A 21,526-nucleotide genomic window follows, 5' to 3' on the forward strand; every position below is an offset into this window, starting at 1 on the left:
ACATTTTCTGCTTTAAAGCACTTGATAACCCGGTATTTTTCTACTAAGACAGTCTTTTTATACTTTTATGGTCAAGCAGCACAAACAAACAAGAACTGTTTTTTAAGACATTGCGACTCTTTCACCCCCCACGTGCTGTTTTTCTTGATCAATACCATTCACTACTTATTCCTACAAGTCCTACATTGAGGTATCAAGAAAAACAAGGCCTTTTATAAAAATCACTGATCACTATAAAATAATACCGAGCCTCGAGTCTAGTTTTAACTGTAGCTCTGAACAAAAATGGTATTGCTTTGGGTGTTTACAGCACTGGAGTGCTGTTTGGTTTGTCACTGTGTTTAACCACTGCTCTAAAGCTAGCAAAGTACATTACTGGTACTAACAGCTCATGAAAAATACAGCGAAGAAACTGCTAGTGGCAGAAGCATTTAACTTTCTTGTTAGCAGCCTCCCCCATGTGGCACTTTAGCACCAGCAAGTTGTTTATTATGTTCTGTGCCAGGCAAAACTGATTAAATGGGGCTCTTAAGAATCAAAGCGTTATAAATTCATGGAAATACAGCAAGCAATAAATTCCATGGAATTAAAAGCTTACTAGTGCTATTAGCATTTCAGGGTGTTTGCATTGTTAATAGTGATGTGCAAAAATGATGTTCCTGTAAGACAACGCAAACCAACAGAACATATGCATTAGCTGCTACATTTTTACACAATGTCATCATTACTCGTAAATTTTTTTTCTCTCCCAAAACTAAAACGCTCATTAATGTTTTAAAGAAAAATCTGAAACAAAGCAGTGGTCCATAGCCTAAAGATTTACATCCCTAGTAAAATAAAAGTATTACACATGAAACATAATGCCATTATTACTCTGTGAAGCTGGATACCCCAAAGCAGAGGTTTGCCCTGGCTTTTGGAAGGAGGGAACAGGGCAAGGCAGGCTCACTTTTCCACACAGCACCCACATTTTACAACGCAACGACCTGCCTGGTCCTAATCTAACAATGTAATAAGTAACGTCGATGCATGGCAACTCTTAATACCAAAAAGAAACGGTGATCCAGCCTGAACTGGTGGTCAGTAAATCTGTCAGTAGCTCTCCAAAGAGACATCTTTACTCCGGGTCTCTCTATCATCGTTCTGTGGAAATGGCTCTGATGGCAGGTGACTAACTTCTCCTGCATTACTGCGCAGCTCTGCACAGACTGTTAAAGCCAGTCTGGTGTTAGTCCTTCCCTTATGGCCATCTGTTTTTAGGTAGCCGGTAACTTTGCAAATGGAATTCCTTTCAAGTGGAAACTTGGTGAAGAAGCCTTCCTAGGTACACGGCCAGGCAGGAGGGAAATGGGGGCCACTTTCTAAAACTGTAGAGAAATTAGGCCATGCAGGGGTTCTGTTTGTTTTTAAAAAAGGAACAATTTGTACCTTCGTCAGCTGCTTGAAAACACAACAGACAGATAACCCCACCTGCAAGGTCCGTCTGAGGGGGTGGGGGACAAACCTGGCTCTCACTGCAGATGGGGAAATCAAATCACATCTTTGCTGTCAGAGTTAAGGTTTGACACACGATAAAGAGTATATTCTGGATGGTACATCATGCACAGCTGGCAACACACAAGAGTCAAGAAAAAAGTAAGAAAGCTTTGTCCAGAACAAACAGTACCCGTGCCACAAAGTGACTCAGCTGCAGAGGTGGGGAAACAAACCCCAAATCCTGACTCCAGGGCTCACGCCCTGAGAGAAGCACACGTTACCAGCAAAAACCCTCTCCCAAGACTGAGGGGGTTGACATTTTGTTTGCCTCTAGCAAAACAAAACAAAGCAGTAGGTTTTAAAGTGCTCAGAGGCACGTTGTCTTTTTGATGTATGTGTGTCCTGGCAGTCACACATCTGCATCAGGAGAGAAATAGCCCAGTTTTTGGCAGTTATTTAGTCCTTTTCATCTGAAAGTTGAAAATACACCGCCATTGAACCTTTGCAGCTCAGGGTTCTGCATATAAAAAGCAGCTGCTGAATACACACAGGGAGCAAGGGCTTTTTCTTAATGTTTGAACAGTTCCAAGTTCAAACCCATTAAAGTCCAGGTCACATCGGGATCATGTCACTATTAATGCATCCAGTTACATGCTGAGGGAAACCCAATATAAAACTATGATAAACTCGAGTTCTCCCACAGAGATATACTAAGGTCTTACCCAGATGATGCCACAGATCGCTCTTCATGGGCAGTGACCAGACGGGATGTCAATGACAGAGGAGAAAATCTGGGAAAATTATCAGGTGTAACTGTATACAGATAGCTTTCAAAAGGAGGTCTCCTCACATGTCTACAAAGCTTGTCTAGACCTTTTTTTCCCCCAACTCTTCTCTTGGAAAGAGTTTTTCGTCCCGTGGATGCTGCCTCCCACACTCCGCCAGTTCCCACACAGCCTCCTCCCACCCTACTAGCAGCCCACCCTCCATCGCCCTAAATGAAGGTGAGCGTGAAGACCCCTTACCCCATGCTCCTTCGCCTTTCAGGGCAGAGCTTTGCAGATGGGCGATGTCCCATTCGCTCCCAAGGGACTTTGTGCCTGGCCAAATACAGTTGTAGTGGGATCAGCAGGGAAGGAGAGGCCAGGGCCCCCCAGGGAAGCACTTTGGGGTCTGCCCTCTGCAGGCTCCCCAGTGTCCCGTAATGCTGCCGATAGCAGCAGTGCTCTTCCTAAGAGTGGAGACAGACAGCAGAGGAGATTGAAGTGAAGGGTAGAGGGGAGCTGATGGCACATGAACTTAGGATGGAGCAGCTCTCTTCACAGTTCTATAGCCTTGGCACTTGCAGCTCGTGTGGAGGAGGCACAGGCAAGAATAAGGAGAAGCAGCTGTTTTTCAACGCTTCTCCCAAGGTCCACAATCACACGTGGCAATACCACCAGAAATCACTTCTGGAATAGAAACAGAACCTGAAGCTCAACCACCAGTTCAGCTATGAGGAGGTGCCAGACGTAATCACATTCATCTTTTATCACTTCAATTACCAATTACTTCCCATGGGAAAATCTCTCATTCTCCCCGGCACAGGTGCCCCTGTAGCCGTAGTGCAGCGCGTAGCGTTTGGTGGGAAGCCCCGAGCACTCCCCTCGCTGCATGCACCTTGAGATGCCCACCGCTATCTGAGAGAGCAGACAGCAGAAAGGAGTTTGGAAAGAACAGATTAAATCTAAGGGACAAACAGCATCAACACCTCACCAAACTCCTACCGACTGCCAATATTCCCAAGCAATGGATCAACCAGGGAGTTTGCTCCCCTGCAGCAGCCCATCAGATGTCCAGGTTGGACAGACACACACAGATTTACCCCTCAGATACAAGAGGAGTGTAAGATTCACTAAAAGCATTCCCGTCCAGCGGCTCCTTGCCGGGCAGCTTCAAAGACAAGCTCCCCAAGCGGCGAGGTGAGTGTGATACGGGGACGCACTGCGCTGCCTCGTCCTGCCCGACTGGGAGCCACGGCACGAGCCCAGCAGGAGCCAGGCCTGTCAAACCCAACCAATTCTCCAGCTCTGCTCCGAGCTTTCCGTGCTGGCAGGGGTGGAAAAACAGAGACTGGGAAAGGAGGAAAGGGCCCTTACTGGACTTGTGGACCTTACCGAGTACCTAGGAAATACTACAGTTGATCGGGATGTATTTCAGACCGAGTTATCCATGGCAGCTCACGGAGCAGTAATGCTCCAGCTGGCCTGCGTATCATCAACATACGACATGCTGACCACACAAAGGTTTAGAGAACTAGCCAGCACACACTGTACACGTGGGATCTACGCTACTTTTTAAGCAATTCTCTGGATCTCCTTACAGAGTTAATAAACTCGGCAAAAAAAACGTGAATGCCCTCAGAGATTCAAGTTGGGATTTGTGTTTTTTGTTTTTTTGAAGAATAACTTCAACATTAAAATACAAATGATCTAAGAAATACTGCCTCGTGCACTCAGGTCTCATTAAGAAGCCAAAGTCTGCATTTTTAAACTGTATTTTTTCAGTTTTCCAACTTTCAGAAGAAGGATAGGCCAAATTCTCCTTTTAACTACAAGAACACAAATCCAGATAATTCCTTAAGTTTTAAATAATATTTTGTCTAATTAATATATTTTTTTTTCCTCCAAAACATGTATTTATCTGCTGTGGAATCAAAGGCAAAAATGAATTGTTTTAAGGATGGCAGAGAGTAAATAAGTTTGGAACCTCGCAGCCTTACCCTGGCAATTTGTCTCATATAATTGACTCAGCAGACATGCTTACAATTTCTTACAACTTTTACAAGACCTCCTGTGGGTTTATTTCAACATTCTCCAAAACGGAGCTCAGAGCTTTGAATACTCCATGCGAGTAGCACCAAAAGGAATCATCTATTCCTCCTTAAGACAAAAGGGAAACAAACAATAAAAGCACACTTTATTTCTCATTGGACATCAGACCTCAGACAAATAAAGATGCAAAAGAATCTGTGCTTCTTCAGAAACCATTTCTCAGCTGTCTTCCAATAATAACATTTTTAACAGTGTTCCAATTGTGTACAATAAAGCTTTTAAAAACAAACAAACAAAAAACAATAAAAATTTTCTTCCCCTACTATTGGAATAAAATTTAAAGGAAGACTGATGACAGCTGTAGAGCAAACACAAGCTGTAAAATTAACTGCATGATGTTTTTCCAGTTAAAAAGGGGTTAAAAAAATCCCCCTTCCCCTGAAAAAAGGAAATGGTCTCATTGCCTATATTATTGATTTATGCTGCCGTTGGCTTTTAAATGTAGCACTTTCTATTTCTAAGATCTTTACAAACAATTAGTAATGTCATGCCTGTATCCCACTGTTCCATTGGTGGAAGTGCCCTAGTAGCAGGAAATGCTGTGCCCTTCCACAGACGTTTCCTTCCATCAGTGGGATCCACTGACCCTTAACATGTCAGAGAATTAAATGAAACACTTGTCTTACAACTAATACGGATAAACACAAGGGCTATTAAAAATAACGAAAAGGGTACGACAGGAGAAGAAAGTTGACCTATTACTCAAAAGATACCAATTTATCTTTGTTTAAAAAAAAAAAAAGAAAACAATTCTACTTTTCTAAAACAAAATAAGACATCATCATATTTCAACAAAATGTATTCTGAAAAGCCATATTATAAACTACTGATATTAATGGTTTGCAATGGAAATGACGTCAGAGTCTTGGTTACAAAATGTCCAAATGTTTGTGCTACCCTACTAAAAAAATAAACAGTGAGCTCAGAGTCAGAAATGACCCTTTTGAGCAATTAAGCAGTATTACGCAAAACACACTGCAAAGTATATGGCCGGCAGAGGTGGGAGAGCCCCAAATTAAAATTCACAGATTGCACTGGGAGAAACACTTAGCAATTAAACATCTCGGAGGTGGCGTCTGAAGTTCCTGCCATTAGCAGCAGTGAAAAATGCTTTCATACGTTGCAATGAGAAATATGGGCAGGCAATCAGGGCCAAAAACTTTTCTTTTTTTTTTTTTTTTAATGCTTTGGCTTCAGTATGAGCTACCAAATAAAAGGGTGGCCTCCTGTAATGCCCACTGACATCACTGGTCTTGTAACACTGCCACTGTAAAATATCGTTGCTACCGCTGTAGGACCGTAAGTTACGCATGCCGGAAGATATACTTCTGGCGTGGTGGAAGGCAACAGGCAATGACCTCAGAGATGACCAAATAAAATATGAAATATGCAATACGGATCTATTTCTGGTGTCATTTGCTCACATCCTTAGATTTTGTAAAGCAGAAGCGTGCACCGCCTTCACGACACGGGTGTTTCGGGGCAGGTCTCCAGCCTGTGGCCTCCCGGAGGCTCTGGCTGAGGCGCTGAGGAGCAGGCCGCAATGCTGCCCACGGGCCTCAGCGAACGGCCCCCACCAGCCCAGCAGCCTCCCTGGCACAGGGGCAAGCTTTAGCACAACCCTTGACTCAGAGAGAGGTTATTTAGAGCTGGATCTTTCCATCACTACTGTTTTTGTGGTCATGACAGAGCACAAGCTCAGGCTTCCTGATCTGCAGCCCGCTCCTGGGCTCTGGAGTAACGCAACCGGTGCTGTTCCTACCCACACTGCTCGCAATTCCTTCCTCGGCCAAGCTACAATCCTTTCCCAAATGGCACAGGCCACACACCTTCAACAGCCCTGCCTGTCGCTGCAAGGACACAGTCTAGAGGTGTACATGAACCACTCAGTCTTGTGCTTCATGATCTTCACAGGTTTGAAGCAGATAATGGTACGGTGAATGCACGAGGTAATACAAATCAGCACTGGCATTTTACCGAAGATCATATTGAGTACCTACATAAGTTAAACGGAAGAAACGCTGCGAGATTATGTGAAATACTGGACAAATCTGGCTCGCTCTAGCATTCTTCACGAAGACCAGAAGGATTTGGTCCAAAAGCATCAGATAAGAGGATCAAAACCTGCCACAGACTATCTTAAAGCTGAGAAACATATTTTTCTCCCAGCCCACTTGAAGATTTATAATACATTAAGGAACATTAAGGAGAAGAAGAAAAGCTAAATGGGCCAAAAGCAAACAAAAGAATGATGTTCTCTTGAGATTGCTAATGCTGGCAGACAATAGCACAGAAAGAACTCCTCTGACAGATCTTTGAAGTCTTCAATACCGCATGCTAGTGGTCCATGTTAATGAGATTTGCTCAAATACTTCTAAATTATTCCAAAATGTCTTAATCTATTTTCTAAATCTTCTGTACCCAATTGCTTCAGAAAATTCACAGCTTCACCCATCTCTGGAATAAACCTTTAATTAAAAAAGGTAAGGTCTTGAAACAGTTTGTGTTGCCAAAGGTCCACACACAACCTTTTTGGGGGGTTTATCACAGAACATGAAGGCAATATTGTGATTTCTGTTATTACGGATTACAGGAAGACTTTGCACCAGACTTTACTCTCCAGTTTGAGTAACTCAAAGGTCTTGGCAAGATGGGTATTTCAACTTCTCACAATGAGAAATTAAATGAAGCCAGTCTTCGCTGTGTCCTAACAGACACCGACAGCTTCAGCCACAAGACCAACACCCCACCCGCAGCAGACATTGAGGAGGGCCTCCCAGATTCCTACTTCCTACTGGCTGTGTTTGTGTTATAAGCACTGAGGCAAAATATTTCTAGTATGGCCGTATGCAATTTGGGCTTGTTGCAGAGAAAACGGGAGAAAATCTCGAAGAAGCAGGTTGTCTGCTCCGTCACGTACTTACGACTACAACAAACTCAGAAGGCCTACGAACAGCCACACACTGCATCTTTGCAGAGCAACGGCTGTTTCTGTGCCGCAATATGCTTTAAGACCATTAGGTCAAAAGCAGGAAAAGTCAAGGTGCCAAACTCAGTAGAGTAGACATCATCCCTACTAACTTCCCACTGCCTGAGGTGCAAGTATCACTGTCACCAGCCTTTACAGACAACTAGACTGAGGACCTCACCAGCACGTCTCCTGGAAAGCCACCAGTGAGGAGAGCACTGGGGAGAAGCTGCGCACACTATTAAGTCCTTCACAAAAAGACACTTTGCTTCTAAAGTCTGTTTCAGGGTTTTAACTTTTGTCCGGAGCTCCTCCTGTTAAGGAATCACACAAGATACGAAGGGGCAGATGCATGCAGATGCCAGCGAAGATGTGGCACAGCAACACGCCAACCTGTTTGGGAACTGTCTCTTCCTGATGAAACAAAGGGATGAGATTCCAGGTGAAAAAATATTTTTTTGGTGCCAGAACCACTTTGTTTTCCACACAAACTGTGCAAACCATTTTTTGTACTGAGCTTAAGGAAAAAAAAAATCCTTCTGACCTTTCTCCTGACTTGAAAGGGAGAAAATATATATAAATATATGTACACACACACACACACACACTCAAAGTTAGAGCTCAGACCCACAGATTTATCTGTTGACCATCTCATCCAGTACTGATTTACAGAAGGCAGCTTCTGTTTTACTATCGACATTTAATCAACATTTAACTCTGGCAAGCATTAAGATTTGGAATTTTAAACTAAGTGTAACTTTGCTAAATCCTTTGTGTTGATTTTTTTCCCTGTTAAGGGTTTTCTAAAGGATTCTATCTTTGCTATCTTAAAGTCTGCATGTGTCTTTTGTTACCAGTAATGTACAACTTTAGTAGCATGTTTTGTACTTTTCAATTTTTCAACATGTAAGCTATCCTTGATTTACAAGGCTCGCTGAATAGTGTTTGATTATTGAAAATGCTTTTACATACATTTAAACAAATGAATGCTCCTGGAAAACTAACACTATTGTCCATAATTCTGTAAAAATACATTTCCCCTCCCTTCTCCCCAAATCAAACATTTCAATTCAAATTCTTACTTTGAGGAAAAACTGGTATATAATTAGGCATTATGCCTAACAGTGCTAAATAAAGGAGAATGTAAACATCTTAATTCTGAAGGTTTAACCATCAAAGCCCCTTGCTGTATCTATTCAGTTTGTGCCTCTGTTCAGAGCTCTTTAGAGTTGACAGGAGAGGGGAAAAAAAAAAAAGAAAAAAAAAAAGAAACAAACAAAACACAAGTATAAAAATCTATTTATCAGGTCTGTCCTGCATCCCACTCCGCACGCCCGAGGCCAGGCTCGCATGCTGTTCTGGGGCGCTCGGGGCCACACGGCCGCTCCTCAAGGAGTACAGAGTCCTGCTCTGTAACTGCACTGAGTGGCTTAACCGCTAACTCCGAAGATGGGATTTCACCTGAAATTAAGCTATCAAGCAATTGAGCTCAAACTCAATCAACCAAACCCTTAACCTTCCCTGTTTCAGTGGCACGGCTCTAATTAGGACTCAATCACTATTTCCATTACTATCTCCTATTCTCATGGTTTATTATCTCGGCAGTTTCAATTCTCACCCAGTTGAAATTTGACATCCAGTTTCTTAGACCACATATCACTCATGGCTTTATTTTATGAAACATTTTGCAAGATTATGGACAGACCCTGGAGCAAATAGCTTTCTGTTGGAAAGAGCACCCCACGTAGCAGTGGAAGCAGGACAAATCCATACCTTGTCACATAAACCAGTCCTACCATTAAAAGATGCACTGAAAAACTCTATTTTTAGGTTGTGAATTTTGTTTTGCAGTTTGAAAACAGGTCTACAGGTAGTGTTTTGCATTTATCACAACCAAAATTCTTGATTTTCCCAGGTCACATAGCATCATGACCACACACCAACCATGGCTCCACAAGAATCCCACAAATTCTGAGGCAGTCTGATGCACCTGCGACTTAATTTGTTTCCTTTCTTCACAAAAACCCACATGGGGAACATCACTGCTGGGCAAGGAGGCACCATCTTTAACTACAGGATCTGCTCTTTCTTCAATAGCTGAAGCGCATCTAATATTCCATGGGATCCAACATTAAGAAAACAAACAAACAAGCGAAAACTGTGATATTCAGATCTCGAAGAGAGGCATATATGATACAGCTTACATACATCATGGGGATGGCCAAGGACTGCACTATTCACTTGAACTTCATGAATTTCATCCTCACTAAATAGATATTTTTGGCAACAAAGAACTGGAAAAAAAAACCCACATCATCCTCAGATCTATTTTAATTTAAAACAGAAGAGAACAGGGACATTTTTCCCCCCTTGAAGTACATTTTAATAAAATTAAAAATAAAAATAGCTCTAATTCACTCTGATGCATTTAGTCACTCCGTAAAATTCTAAGTTTAAAATGAAATCACCATTTTATATTCAAACAAGGTCAAGAGAACAGTACTAACGAACACTGACATCACAGCGAACAGCAGCCACTGCTCAGCGCTTACATCAGTGTTGCTTGTTGCTATGGTGCTTAACCGACTATTAATTTCTGAAAGAAGGTGATTATAAAGCAGCCATATGAACCTCAGTCAGATGACACCCTTCAGTACCAAACACTGATCTGCGTTACTCCTGTCTTCTGCAAGTTAATTTTATGAATCACCACTTTTGTGATGTTAATATTCCTTTCCAACTCGAAACTTTGGACCAGAAGAGAGGTAAGGAGTTAATTTAGAAGGAAGGGACTTTCACATTGCTTTAAATAAAAATCATTTGCAGAGAGTGATATTTCTTTCCTTTTTACTGTGTTCCAAAAGCCTAAAAAGCATGTGTTTTAATTCTTGCAGTGATAATAAGCAATCAAATTAACAGCTAAATTCTGCTCTCCAATGCACTGCTGTAAATCCAGGAGTGTAAAGGCAGGGTGAAGCAGCACTGCAGCTAACTTGACCGTTCATTCCCCAGGGATTTGCCCCAGCTAGGGGATCCTGCTGCAGGGCAGAGCTGCTGCAGCTCCCAGCCCTGCACCCATGAATGCTGGCCGTGGGCTGGCCATGTGGCCACCAAGAGGAACTGGAGCTGGGCCTTCCCACTCACAAAGAGGCTCCATTCAGTCCTCAGACAGCCCGCACAGCACGTGGCTGAAAGCCCAAAAGGGCATCTTTGAGGCCTTTCTCCCGGAATGAAACCAAGCACCTAAACCATCGACTTCCCAGGCAAAGCACGTGTTTAAGGCACAGCAGTGGCTCCAAAAACTCAGTGCCAAGCCCAACCTCACGGTTCTTATCCACGCTGCCAGAGGAGCCTTTACTTGTGCTTTACTAGGCGCATTCATGGGGGTTGCAGGATCAGGTCCTTGGTTCAGACATGCTTCAGAAACTGTGTGTACAACAGTATTTGTATTTACCTTCTCCAGTTGCTCCTGTAAAGCAATCTTCAGCTACAGCCACCCAAAGAAGTCACTCTTCTTACCCTGCAGAAGAGAGAAGGTAACACATGTGACTACCGGGTCAGCGTCAGCAACACCACCCAAGCATTTTCATTGGCACCACATTTGCAAGTACAAACATAAATAAAGCAACAAATGAATCTAATCGTGTTTAATGGTGAATGACTTTCAGAGAGAGTTAATAAAAACAATCAAGTCACAGGGCTGCTGCTTATCAGTACCAGCCCGTGTGAGGCTCTTCAGTTCAACAAGAACAACTGGGTCTTTGGAAGGAAAAAAAGAAAGGGGGGAGAAAAAAATAAGAACATGGAGATGAGACATCTTTGTTCTCTAGCATAAACTTTCCTAATCTTGATGTCTATCAATCTATTTTTAGTTTGAATAATATATGAGTTCAGTCCTTTGTTTCAGAAATCTGACTATTGTCTGAATGGGTTCTCCTTACTTCAGGCATTTTAAGACCGGTTGTAACCATGTCTATTTTAGCTTCTGGATCCTTTCCTTTTTCATCCTTTTCTATAGAGACGCAGCCCTCCATAAGCTTTTGAAACTAGCTGCATCTTCCATGCCTAATTCAAAAAGTTGTTTACTGTCTTGGGATTTCTTCTGGTTAAGCATAACCAGAGCACACCAAGTTCGCCAAGGTGGTAAGAACAGCGAGTATTAAAGAGAGAAATAATTAAAGTGCATCTTTATAAAAAGTAGGAGGGAGAAAACAGCACGTGCAGTTTTTTTTTTTACCCTGTATATTACTGCATCTTGTGTACTCTCTCTTATGCAAAAGAGTATGTAATCTTTTAAGAAACATGACAATCTGCCACTTTCTGTTCATGTAATTGGGATCAACATATGGTACAAGAGAAAAGAAAAACATTTGTTTATTAATTTAGATCAAGTTACTCACTCAAACCACTAACAGCATTCAGAATTAATTCCACATCAATTGACCAAATACCTTAATAGAGTAAAATTATAACAATTTCACTGAAATGTTAATGTTCTGCTGCAGGGGTGCAGAGTAATATATAGTAAAGCCAGAAAGAAATATGCGATAATTTGCCGACACAGATGACATCATATGAAACGGAAAGTCAGTGACATGTGGATGTGTAAGACAGTGCTACGTGAAACTCCATTTCATAAAATTCACACAGTGAGGTGGAGTTTTGGGGGTGTTTGTGAAACTCACCAAATGGTAAGTTATGCCATTTACATCAGTAGGTGAAGCTTTTTACTGAAGTAGCGAAATATCAACCTCTGGGAAAAATCAGAATCTTCGCAAAATTATTTCAAAAGAAAATGTACTCATCTGCCATTTATTTTGGAAGGAAAAATATTTTCACAATGAGAATGAGGCATTACTTCTTTACCATTGAAACTGATTATTTTTAGCCAGAAAAAAAAAAAAAAAAGGTTACCTTGAAATGAAATATTGTTTTTGTCTGCTGCTCACTGGCTTTTTTTTTTTTTTTTTTGAGATATATTTTTTTTCACAGTACTAGTAACAAAATAGCAGAAGATCAGGGGCCAAGCTGTGTCCATGTCTGCTGCATAGGAAGCTCTGTGTGCTTCACTGGTACATGTGTAACGCACCGATTCTGCACTCTAAAGGACATAACACTACTCCATCATAGTAGGTCAGGTCTCACCTTCCTGAGAGTATGTAAAACAATACATCTTTTATGTAAAATCCATGACCTTTGACATATGATGTGCTCTTAGATTAGCAACAATAAAGGCTTTTATCCTGCTTTGCAGTAGGGGTTATCTTGGATTTGACACTTTAAACCCCTTTTCATATTTATCTATTTTATAAATTTTCTGGATATTTGGCAGGCAGATCTCTATTTGGCAGTATTTTGCAAGCAGACTTCGTTTCTACCCTGACTCTTCCTGATAGCAAAAGAACCAACCTTAAAATGTACTTTTTGAGGAAACTGCTGAAAATTACACGTCTGCATGAAAAGTGCACACAATAAATCTTTTGGTAGTGCTGTAAAAGACAGGTAACTTTTTCTAAACATGCTTGTTATATATGGAACAAACACACCCCAAGGAAACCTGGTGACACTTGCCCAACGTTAACTCAGGGGAGACAAATGTGGTCTACAAAGGTCAACAGGCAATGAGGGTTCAGAAGGACTTCAGCTCTTCCCACGAATCAGTCACTGACTGATAGCTGAGCTGCTTTCGTTTCTAGCTAAGTTGCTCTGTATGCTACCTGAATTTCAAAAAAATTTGGATAACGTACCACTGAAATTAAAATGAGCAGCAGAGCCAGCTGTTCCCACCTGTGAAGATTTCTCATTAGTAGTCTAAAAGTTGAGTATCTCAAAATGTAGAAATACAAATACAGACTTTCCTCCTGAAAATGTTTATATGGGTGAGTGAATTGATGTGTGCAACACACATTCCTTCCATCACGCTGTCTTTAAGATAAACACAAAGTACCATCAACACTGCAAGTGTGTGTGTGGAGCAAACAAAGAAAAAATCCCAACCTACCAAAGCAAGACACTTTGCTATACTCATATTTCCCCTCAAGATGATTAAAATAGAAAACCAAACCACATACAAAAATCCACTTTGCGAGCACTAGTGGTCATAGTGTCTCATGAGTTGAGGGAAGCTCTCCAAATGCCTGCGACACAGTCCCACCGGTTTAAGTGGGATTACACACAGGGAAAAGTCCATGCAAAACTACTTGCTCTGGTCAGATTTTACCAGATATTCCTGAAAACATTGGATTTGCTCGCCAAGCTCCTCAGTTTACCCATCTGCAAGATGGGTAAATGTTTTTCTAATGCACTCTGAAATCCTTGAATACAGAAGTACTTTTTATAATAGCTGTTTTCAACGGGGTGTTGGAAAGACAACCCTTAGCAATCCTAAAAAGATCACGACCTGAGCCAGTGCCATGATGTTCTCAGCTGGCTTTAAGAGACAGACCCCCTACTGCTCTGGATCAGGTCCTGCTCATTTGGTACCACGGGACAAGACAAAAAGAGAAGAGGGTTTTGCCATTTTACCTGCTGCTGGGTCAGACCATTTAACACTTTTGATCCCACAACACTTATTCAATTTAGTTGTCTCCTCCATCAGGACACGGAGGTAATTTTGAGGCTGTGGGTTGGAGTCCCAACTCCAAGTGATTACTGCAAAGCCAAATTAACCAAAAATATGAAGAATATACAGAGGTAGACAGTGCTGCAGAATAAAGTTCAAAATAAGAGAGCAACATTTTTATTAGTATCCAAACAGAATAGCCAGAAATAGATTAACAAAGAACTTGAACCCACACAAACTGGCTGTAAGTAATTTTATACAGGAAAGAAGAACATCAGTTGAACTGCTTCCCTGCTTAGAACTATTCACTTTTATTTTTTTTTTTTTTTTGCCAGTGTCCCAGCCCTGAGAAGCCCACAAATCATTACTGGAAACCTAAACTAGAGAGGGAATCTCCCTGTCGTTACCTAGAAAGCACACTTTTTATTCAGAGGGAGAGAGGGAGAGAGAGAGAACACACACACACAACAGTGCAACAAAAAAATATTTCTGAATTTTTATTTCCATTAATTTTTCTTAGATAAGATCAGCTGAAATATATTTAATGTCTGATTAAAATATTAACTAGCAGTTTTCCTGAAAGCTTTAAAATATCAAAACTTGATGATCAAAATAAGCACTTTTGTGCAAGAAATTCATCTAAATAAAGTGAACCATCTAATACAGCTATTTCTTTCCCTTCAAAATTCACTGAGTCACACACAGCCTGAAATATGCCTTGCTATTGTCACTATTATTATTTTGTTATCCTGTAAGGGAACAGATGCAGTCAATGATTTTGTTAACTATACATGTGTAAGAGAAAAAAAAAATGGTTTTCATTTGGAATTTTTTTAATCCTGAAAATACAGGGTGTACACTTATCATGAAGTGCGACAGCTGGTATGAGGCATGCTTGCGGGCACAATCCTGCGGACAGGTTTCCTACCAGTGCACTCGGTCGGGCTACCTGTACCAACACACGCAGGTCACGTGTAGAATTGCTTTGAAGATGTTCAGAATAGCCTCTTCAGTTTTGTTGTGCCCCTCCTTTTTTTTTTTTTTTTAATCCCTCCAGGAATCTAGCAACCTAAAAATATATATATTAAACTAAATATTTCAAATACGCTGAAGAAGATGTTTTTTTTCTGACCATTATCAAGGTGGCTACTTTTTATTGTGCAGCGCATATTAAATATCACAGGGCGCAGCACAGGAGATTTTCCTTACCAGGAGTCATTATCACCTCCTCAGAAAGTGAGATGCAGGTGAACAGTAACACTGCCAGAGCCCGAGCGCACTTCTTTCACCTCGCTTTGAAGAGGGGGAAATGGATTTGGTACAGGCCAAAACCCAGGGATATTAACGCTCACCACCTTGCTGCTTCTCGGTGGAAGGAGTGAGCAAATCATACCGCGTTTTCATTTTCAGTCATTAGCAGGCTGTTCAGAATCTCTGGCTGGTGCTTTTTATTTATTCTAAGCAGAAATAAAATTAAAATAAATAACGGCACGAGGACAAAGCTATGCACAGCACATTTTCTCTTTCAAAACAGTATTACCTTTCAAGTCCACTGTAACCTTGGAAAAGAATCGCTCGGTGCAAGCCAACGCTACAGAACTAATCACAATCCATCCCTGCCCTGCTTTTTTAATAGCTCTTACAGGAAACATGGGTGCAGCTAACAGGCAAGTTCACAACAGCTCGCTTCCAACGCAGAATTTGCACGACGACTGCGAGCCTCGCATCCTTCAGTGCCGGCTCGGCTCGGTTATCAGCCCGGCGCGGATCGCTGGGCACACGAGAGCCGGCCCTCGCTCACCCCTCCAGACGCCAGGACCGCAAGGCGCGCCCCGAAGCCCACCCAAGGGTGCGAGGCCATCTCCCCCAGCGCGGCCGGCCCGCGCCTCCAGCGCTGCCGCCCGCTCCCCCCCGGCTCCTTAAAACAACTCCGCGAGCCTGGGTGCCGGCCCCAACCGTTTTGTGGCTGCGTGCATCGCCCGCCTGCCCAACCTGACCTCGCCTCAGCGGAGGCACGGCAGGAGCGCCCCTGCCCCTTCCCCGGCACCGCCGAGTACCGCTGTGGGCGTAGGGCTTGCGGCGTCTCTGCCAAGCCAGGAAAAGAAAGAAAAAAAAAGATTAAAAAAAAAAAAAAAAAAAAAAAGCCCGTTACTTTTCGAGACTCCCACAGCAGTCACTTCGGGCTGCCTGGCGAAGCGACGCCCGTAGGAAACGCTGACGCTTCCCCCGCCGTGACCTGGGCGCCGCTCTCGGCTCCTCGCTTCAGCCTGCCCCCGGCCCGAGGCGAGGCGCACGCCGAGGGGCAGCGCTCCCAGCCCGGCACGGCAGGGCGCACCGCCGCCACCGGGGGCCGGGCCGAGCCGAGCCGGGCCGGGCCGGGCCGAGCCGGGCCGCCCCGCGGCCCCCCGGCCCCCTCAGCGCCCCTCAGGCCCGGGCGGGCGCGGCGCCAGGGCCCGGCTCTTACCTGGCGCCCGAGTGCGGCTGGTGGTCACGGCCATGTGGAGGTATCGCCGAGGTATCCCTTAACAGCCTTTAAATATTGAAGGCTAAAAACAATATTTGCTGTTTTACCTTTGAAGCTTTAACAAAAGCTTTGTTTTAGCATTTACCTCGGTGTGCAATAAGAGTTAATAATCAAATCCGTCCCAACCCCCACAAATGTTAAACAAAAAGATAAAAGAAATGCAAATAGCTATTGTCATGGAAAGTTAAAGTACCTGTCTGTATTTTTAAGTGAAAACTATTATCTCTATCAATCAAAATTTAAGAATACAATAGCACTAATCACACAAGGTGCTTTGACTGAGGTACTTTTCCTCATAAAAAGTTTTTTTTTTTTTTTAACTGGTGCATAAAAGTAATACGCTTACAATTAGATATGGTATTTGTAATTTTGTTATTAAAAACCCTCGGCAGTCTTTATTGTTAATAAATGCCTCTGCGTCTGTGGGCTGATTTGTACCCAAGAAGACCAAAGTCCCTACACATTTTAATAAGGTTGATGAAATTTTATTCAGATTCTCACACTTCCCAACATGTGGTGGAACAGCACACTCTTCTGTTTGAGAGGAGTTACTCAAACGAAGGAAATAGTTAATTGGTAACCAAAACTACTACTTCTGGCCTCGGTGCACATTTTCCACATTTCTCCCAACACTGTCTGTACTACAATCGTCTGCTTTGAAGACGTGCCCTTTGTCATCTTTTCTTTAATTTTTTATACCAATTCCCTCTCATTGGACCCCGGCGTTCTCCTAAGGCAGCGAACGTTGCATATACAGTATACATTGTGCAGGCACACCGCATGGATTTTCTGGAAAGTCATTTTTAAAACTAATTTGTTCAGACTGAATCAGAAACCGAGCTGCGCTGTTAATAAGTGCGAGAGCGAGCGAGAGTAATTACATCTATATTAAAAGAAAGAGCTCGAGATTAAAATACCTATAGTAAATAGTTAAGCTAGGATGCCATTATGCAAACTCTGCTCTCATGGAGGGATGTCTCCCACACTGAGGAGCAATAGGACTGTCATTTTTTCCCCCTGCAATATCAGGTTTCCTACTCCACAGTTCTGGTACTCTGCATCATGGCTAACATCTCTAGTGTGCTATTAATATCAATGAAGAGACGATTCAATTTCCACATAAGAAAAACCTTCCTATTACAGCGCAGACATTCTAGTGAGGACCCTTGCTAAGGAAACAATAAAGACCAGAGGGGTTTTTTTTTTTTCCTTCTTCTTCTTTTTTGCTGCTGCTTTTGCAGTTCTGTGTTGCACACTGTTTCAAAGCTTTTAGCTAACAATGGAAGCATTATCTTCAGGATAGTTACAAAACAGGATTTGTTAGTACAAAGAATAATAACACCGAACTCACTCCCCCCGCCACCCCCCCGCAAATACCTGCCTATTGCAGCACGGCATTTAGTACTTTATTCGCAACTATATTCCAGAAACACCTGTATTCTTCGTCTAATTCCCTGCAACAAACTCCCTGAACGGACCAGGTTTGCTTCAGGAGCTTTGGACAATTCAAACAAACAAGCAAGCATTTTCTGCGTTTTTAAAATGGAACAGAAACAAAAGTATCTTATTCTACCGTAGTGCAAACTTACCCATTAATGAGGAAGAAAAGGCTTAGAGCTGTACGTACAGTAATTCCCAACCAACTGCAGAAAGTTGAGAGTTTGAAAACACTAAAGCACTTTTGACTCTCCAGCCTTTCTGTGCTTCAACACTGGCTGCAGTGTAAGGAAGGACTGAAGGTATGTGGTCTAAACACAACAAAAGCCACTGCCTTACTCTAGATTAAATATGCAGGAAGAGGCCCCTTTGCATAAACACAAACACTCAGCAAATGAGTAACTGGCTCAAATCAGACGCCTGCTGTGCATTCTACCTGTCCTGATCTCTGACAAGCTACACAGCTTGTTTAAGGGGATAGGAGCTACAAAATCAAATCAAATCATAGAGCTAAACGCTTTCCTCGTGTAATAGTAAATAACAACAGCACCAACTACTCAATGCCAAACGTTCATTTCTAATCTAAGCATTGCTCTGGAAAAAAAAAAAAAAACTGAATCGTGTGCTATGCCTGCTTTGGCTCAGCCACCCATCTCACCAAAGCAGAAACACAACCAAACACCACCTGTAAAATTCATTTTCATTAACTGTAGTCAAATCCAGTACATTGCCAGCCCAGTTTTTCTTAACGAGGTTTTGAAATTAATAGAGACTTTTGATTGAGTTGATATATTAAATCTGAATTTGCTTGTGCTGTCCCTATGTTTTGTTTACTGTATAAAAGACATTCCACATATAAATCTATTTTAGCTGTTATGAATCACTGCATAATGCACACCTATTAGTAGTTTATTTGGGGAAATGAAAAAGAAAAATCCTTAAGTTTCCCCTAAAAATGTTATTTCCAAAATATTAGCCTCGCAAAACAACCCCTCCAGACTATATTTAATTCCAAAAACAACTAAATTAGAGACTGTGATAACCACCAAGCACCTCTCAGCATTTATTATTATAATCAAGTATACATAATTATATACCGTGATTTACTCTTGCTTCTAGAGAAATAAATTATTTTTCAGTCTCGTGCATATTTCTATACCAGAAACAGGATGAAGCAGCAAAATTGTAAAGCAATTGGAATTCACCAGTGTCCCTTCCTAACTTAAGGAGTCAAATCACATTGACCTCTTGTTGTAAGTCCTAGCTACATGTTGGGTTTAGTAATTTAATTATTTTTTAATAACTTGCAGCATTAAATGATTGCCATTGAAAGACAAATAAGATTACACTCTTCTGTCTTACTCTCCTGTGCTCCAGACTACAGTGCAACATGGACAACACGACTGCTTTCGGCACTGAAATTTCATTCTGAAAGCCCACTTACGCACACACACCGGCACACACAGGCAGACACAGGCAGATTCGGGCTTTAAAAGAAGCAGCACACATTTACTGCAATAATCTGCAGCACGTGCTCGAGGATCCAAAGGACAGTGGATATAACTAACGGTTCTAATGAGAAGCAAGTGTGTTCAGTTCAACTAAGCACTCACAAAGAAGGGAGGGAGTTTTTACTTTTCCTTGGATTAAGCTCACCACGTTAAAACAAAATTGCTAAGAAGAGCTAGTCAAGCCTAACAGGATAAAAACCCTCCCCCCAACGCCCCTCACAAAAAAAAAAATCCTGCAAGAAATTTTAGAGCCCCTGTATCACTCACTATTTTTGCATTGAAATGACCTTCCAAATAAGGTGTTAAATAATACGTTTCACATAGATGATAGCGATCTAACCTTGATGCAAATAAACCATAGAACAAAATTTAATCAGTATATCACTGTGTAAAAGCCTTTGTCCATCCCAATGGAGCTTCTAATGACTGTTTTGGCAGTTCTGGCTGGTAGTTATGCCTCCCTGCTCATATATATCTCATACTGGTTGAGCAAGCTAATGGAACTGCTGTTAGTGGAATCCAATATTAATACCCTGCATTGTGCAAAACTGGATGCAACTGAATATATTATACAATTACAGGTAGTATCTAATTCCATAGGTATTAGATACTGGACTCAATTAATATTTTAATAAAGTGAAATAAATACTACATTTCGGTTAAGTTATATATGAAGTCTGGGTCTGCCAGTCTTCCTGCTGTAAGCCTAATCTATACTCTATACAGAACAGACATAGGACCCTGACAAAAATTGGCAGGCAAGCTTTAGATGCTGAGTGACACATACTGATGCACAGAGTCAAAGATGTCATCCTCATGCAAGCTCCACTAGTTACAAGCTTGAGAGAAAATGAAACAACAACAAAAAAAATAACAAAATAAAACAAAACAAAAAAAAATGGGGGGGTGAGAGTGGAGCGAGACCTCCAGAAAATAAACAGGGTGTACAGTTTCAAAGGCTACAGACACAGACATTTCATTGTTCAAGCCAATTATCAGTGGAAAATAATAACAACAGATGGATTCAGAGTCACTGACTTTTCATATGCACTTCATCTCTGCACAACAGATGATGAAATGCGAGAGCTATCTCGGAAAGGCAAAACATCTTTCAGTAAAAGAACTCTATACTCCAGATGGGGACCTTCTAAGGCAGCTGATTATCTTCTTATAATGTTGTAAGATAGACTTACTAAAACATTTCAAGAACTGATCAGATAGGATGAGCACAATGGCATCATTATTAGAAGCAAGTTGCTTCAGCCTCAGACTTGTGACTGAACTAGACAGAGATTTCAATAAGGTCAGAGCTGCTCGTTGCCCAGTTTTACATCAAGTGCTCCTGGCTCCAACAAAGGGCCCGAAGCTGCCGCTTGCAACCTGGGCAAAACATCGGGTCGGCTTTGCCCAGAGAGGGGACACAGGCACGGAGCCACTGAGTCAGTGTCTGTGAGCAGGAGAGCCAGTAATCGGGCCCCACAAAAGTCCCGCCACCGTGAGCGAGGCGAGCCCACTCCGTTTCTGCAAGCACACCGCCTCACACAGAGGCAAAGGCAGAGGACAAAACATATTTACAGTCACGATCATTTCCACTATAATTGTTAAATGCAGAGGGCCCTCGACACCCCGGGCCTACAGTGATGCAAAGTGGGAGTAAACCCAGCTGAGTCAATGGAGTTGTGCTGGTGCAAACCAGGCAGAAGGGAGACAAATTCTTTCTTACAAAGCTTTTACAAAAACTCGTCTTTTTATGGGAAATAAAGCATAATTTGCTTTCAAAGGGAAATAACAAATACATGTAAATTTTGGTGGTTCCGGTGATAAGCAGTTCCAACAAATGTCACAAACACCCAGTTAAGAACCACCTACCTATCACAACCTTCTCCCACTCAACCTGAATACCACAAAGTATGTGTTTTTGATAACATGAATCAGGTATACCACAATCTCAAAACTTAAAAAAAAAGTAGTGGAAAAATTAGCTCATTAATCTTTAAGACAACATTTCTTTAATGGAAGAATACTACATAACTAGTGCACTAAAACAAACTGGCTGCCATTTCCACAGTTTCGTCTCCATAACACTGTGAGGAAAATTTAAAAAATGACACACACTGGAAATCAATACCACATACAGAGGGGGTAACAACACACACGCTGAACTTGCACCTACTG

General features: G+C 42.0%; 1 protein-coding gene across 16 annotated transcripts in view; it reads right to left on the reverse strand.

Annotated features, from left to right (window-relative positions):
* Positions 1–21,526, reverse strand: part of FOXP1 (forkhead box P1) — a 384,604-nt gene that overhangs the window by 207,248 nt on the left and 155,830 nt on the right. For 14 of the 16 annotated variants that reach the window (XM_083795634.1, XM_083795619.1, XM_083795618.1 and 11 more), the window contains one exon: positions 10,772–10,837. The gene's annotated coding sequence lies outside the window, so the exon portion shown is untranslated. Of the gene's footprint in view, positions 1–10,771; positions 10,838–17,992; positions 18,175–21,526 lie in introns of those variants that run through there. The other 2 variants (XM_083795623.1, XM_083795642.1) reach the window with 1 other exon arrangement.

Source organism: Anser anser, assembly GCF_964211835.1.
Source record: "Anser anser genome assembly, chromosome: 12".
In the NCBI taxonomy this organism is placed as follows: Eukaryota; Metazoa; Chordata; class Aves; order Anseriformes; family Anatidae; genus Anser; species Anser anser.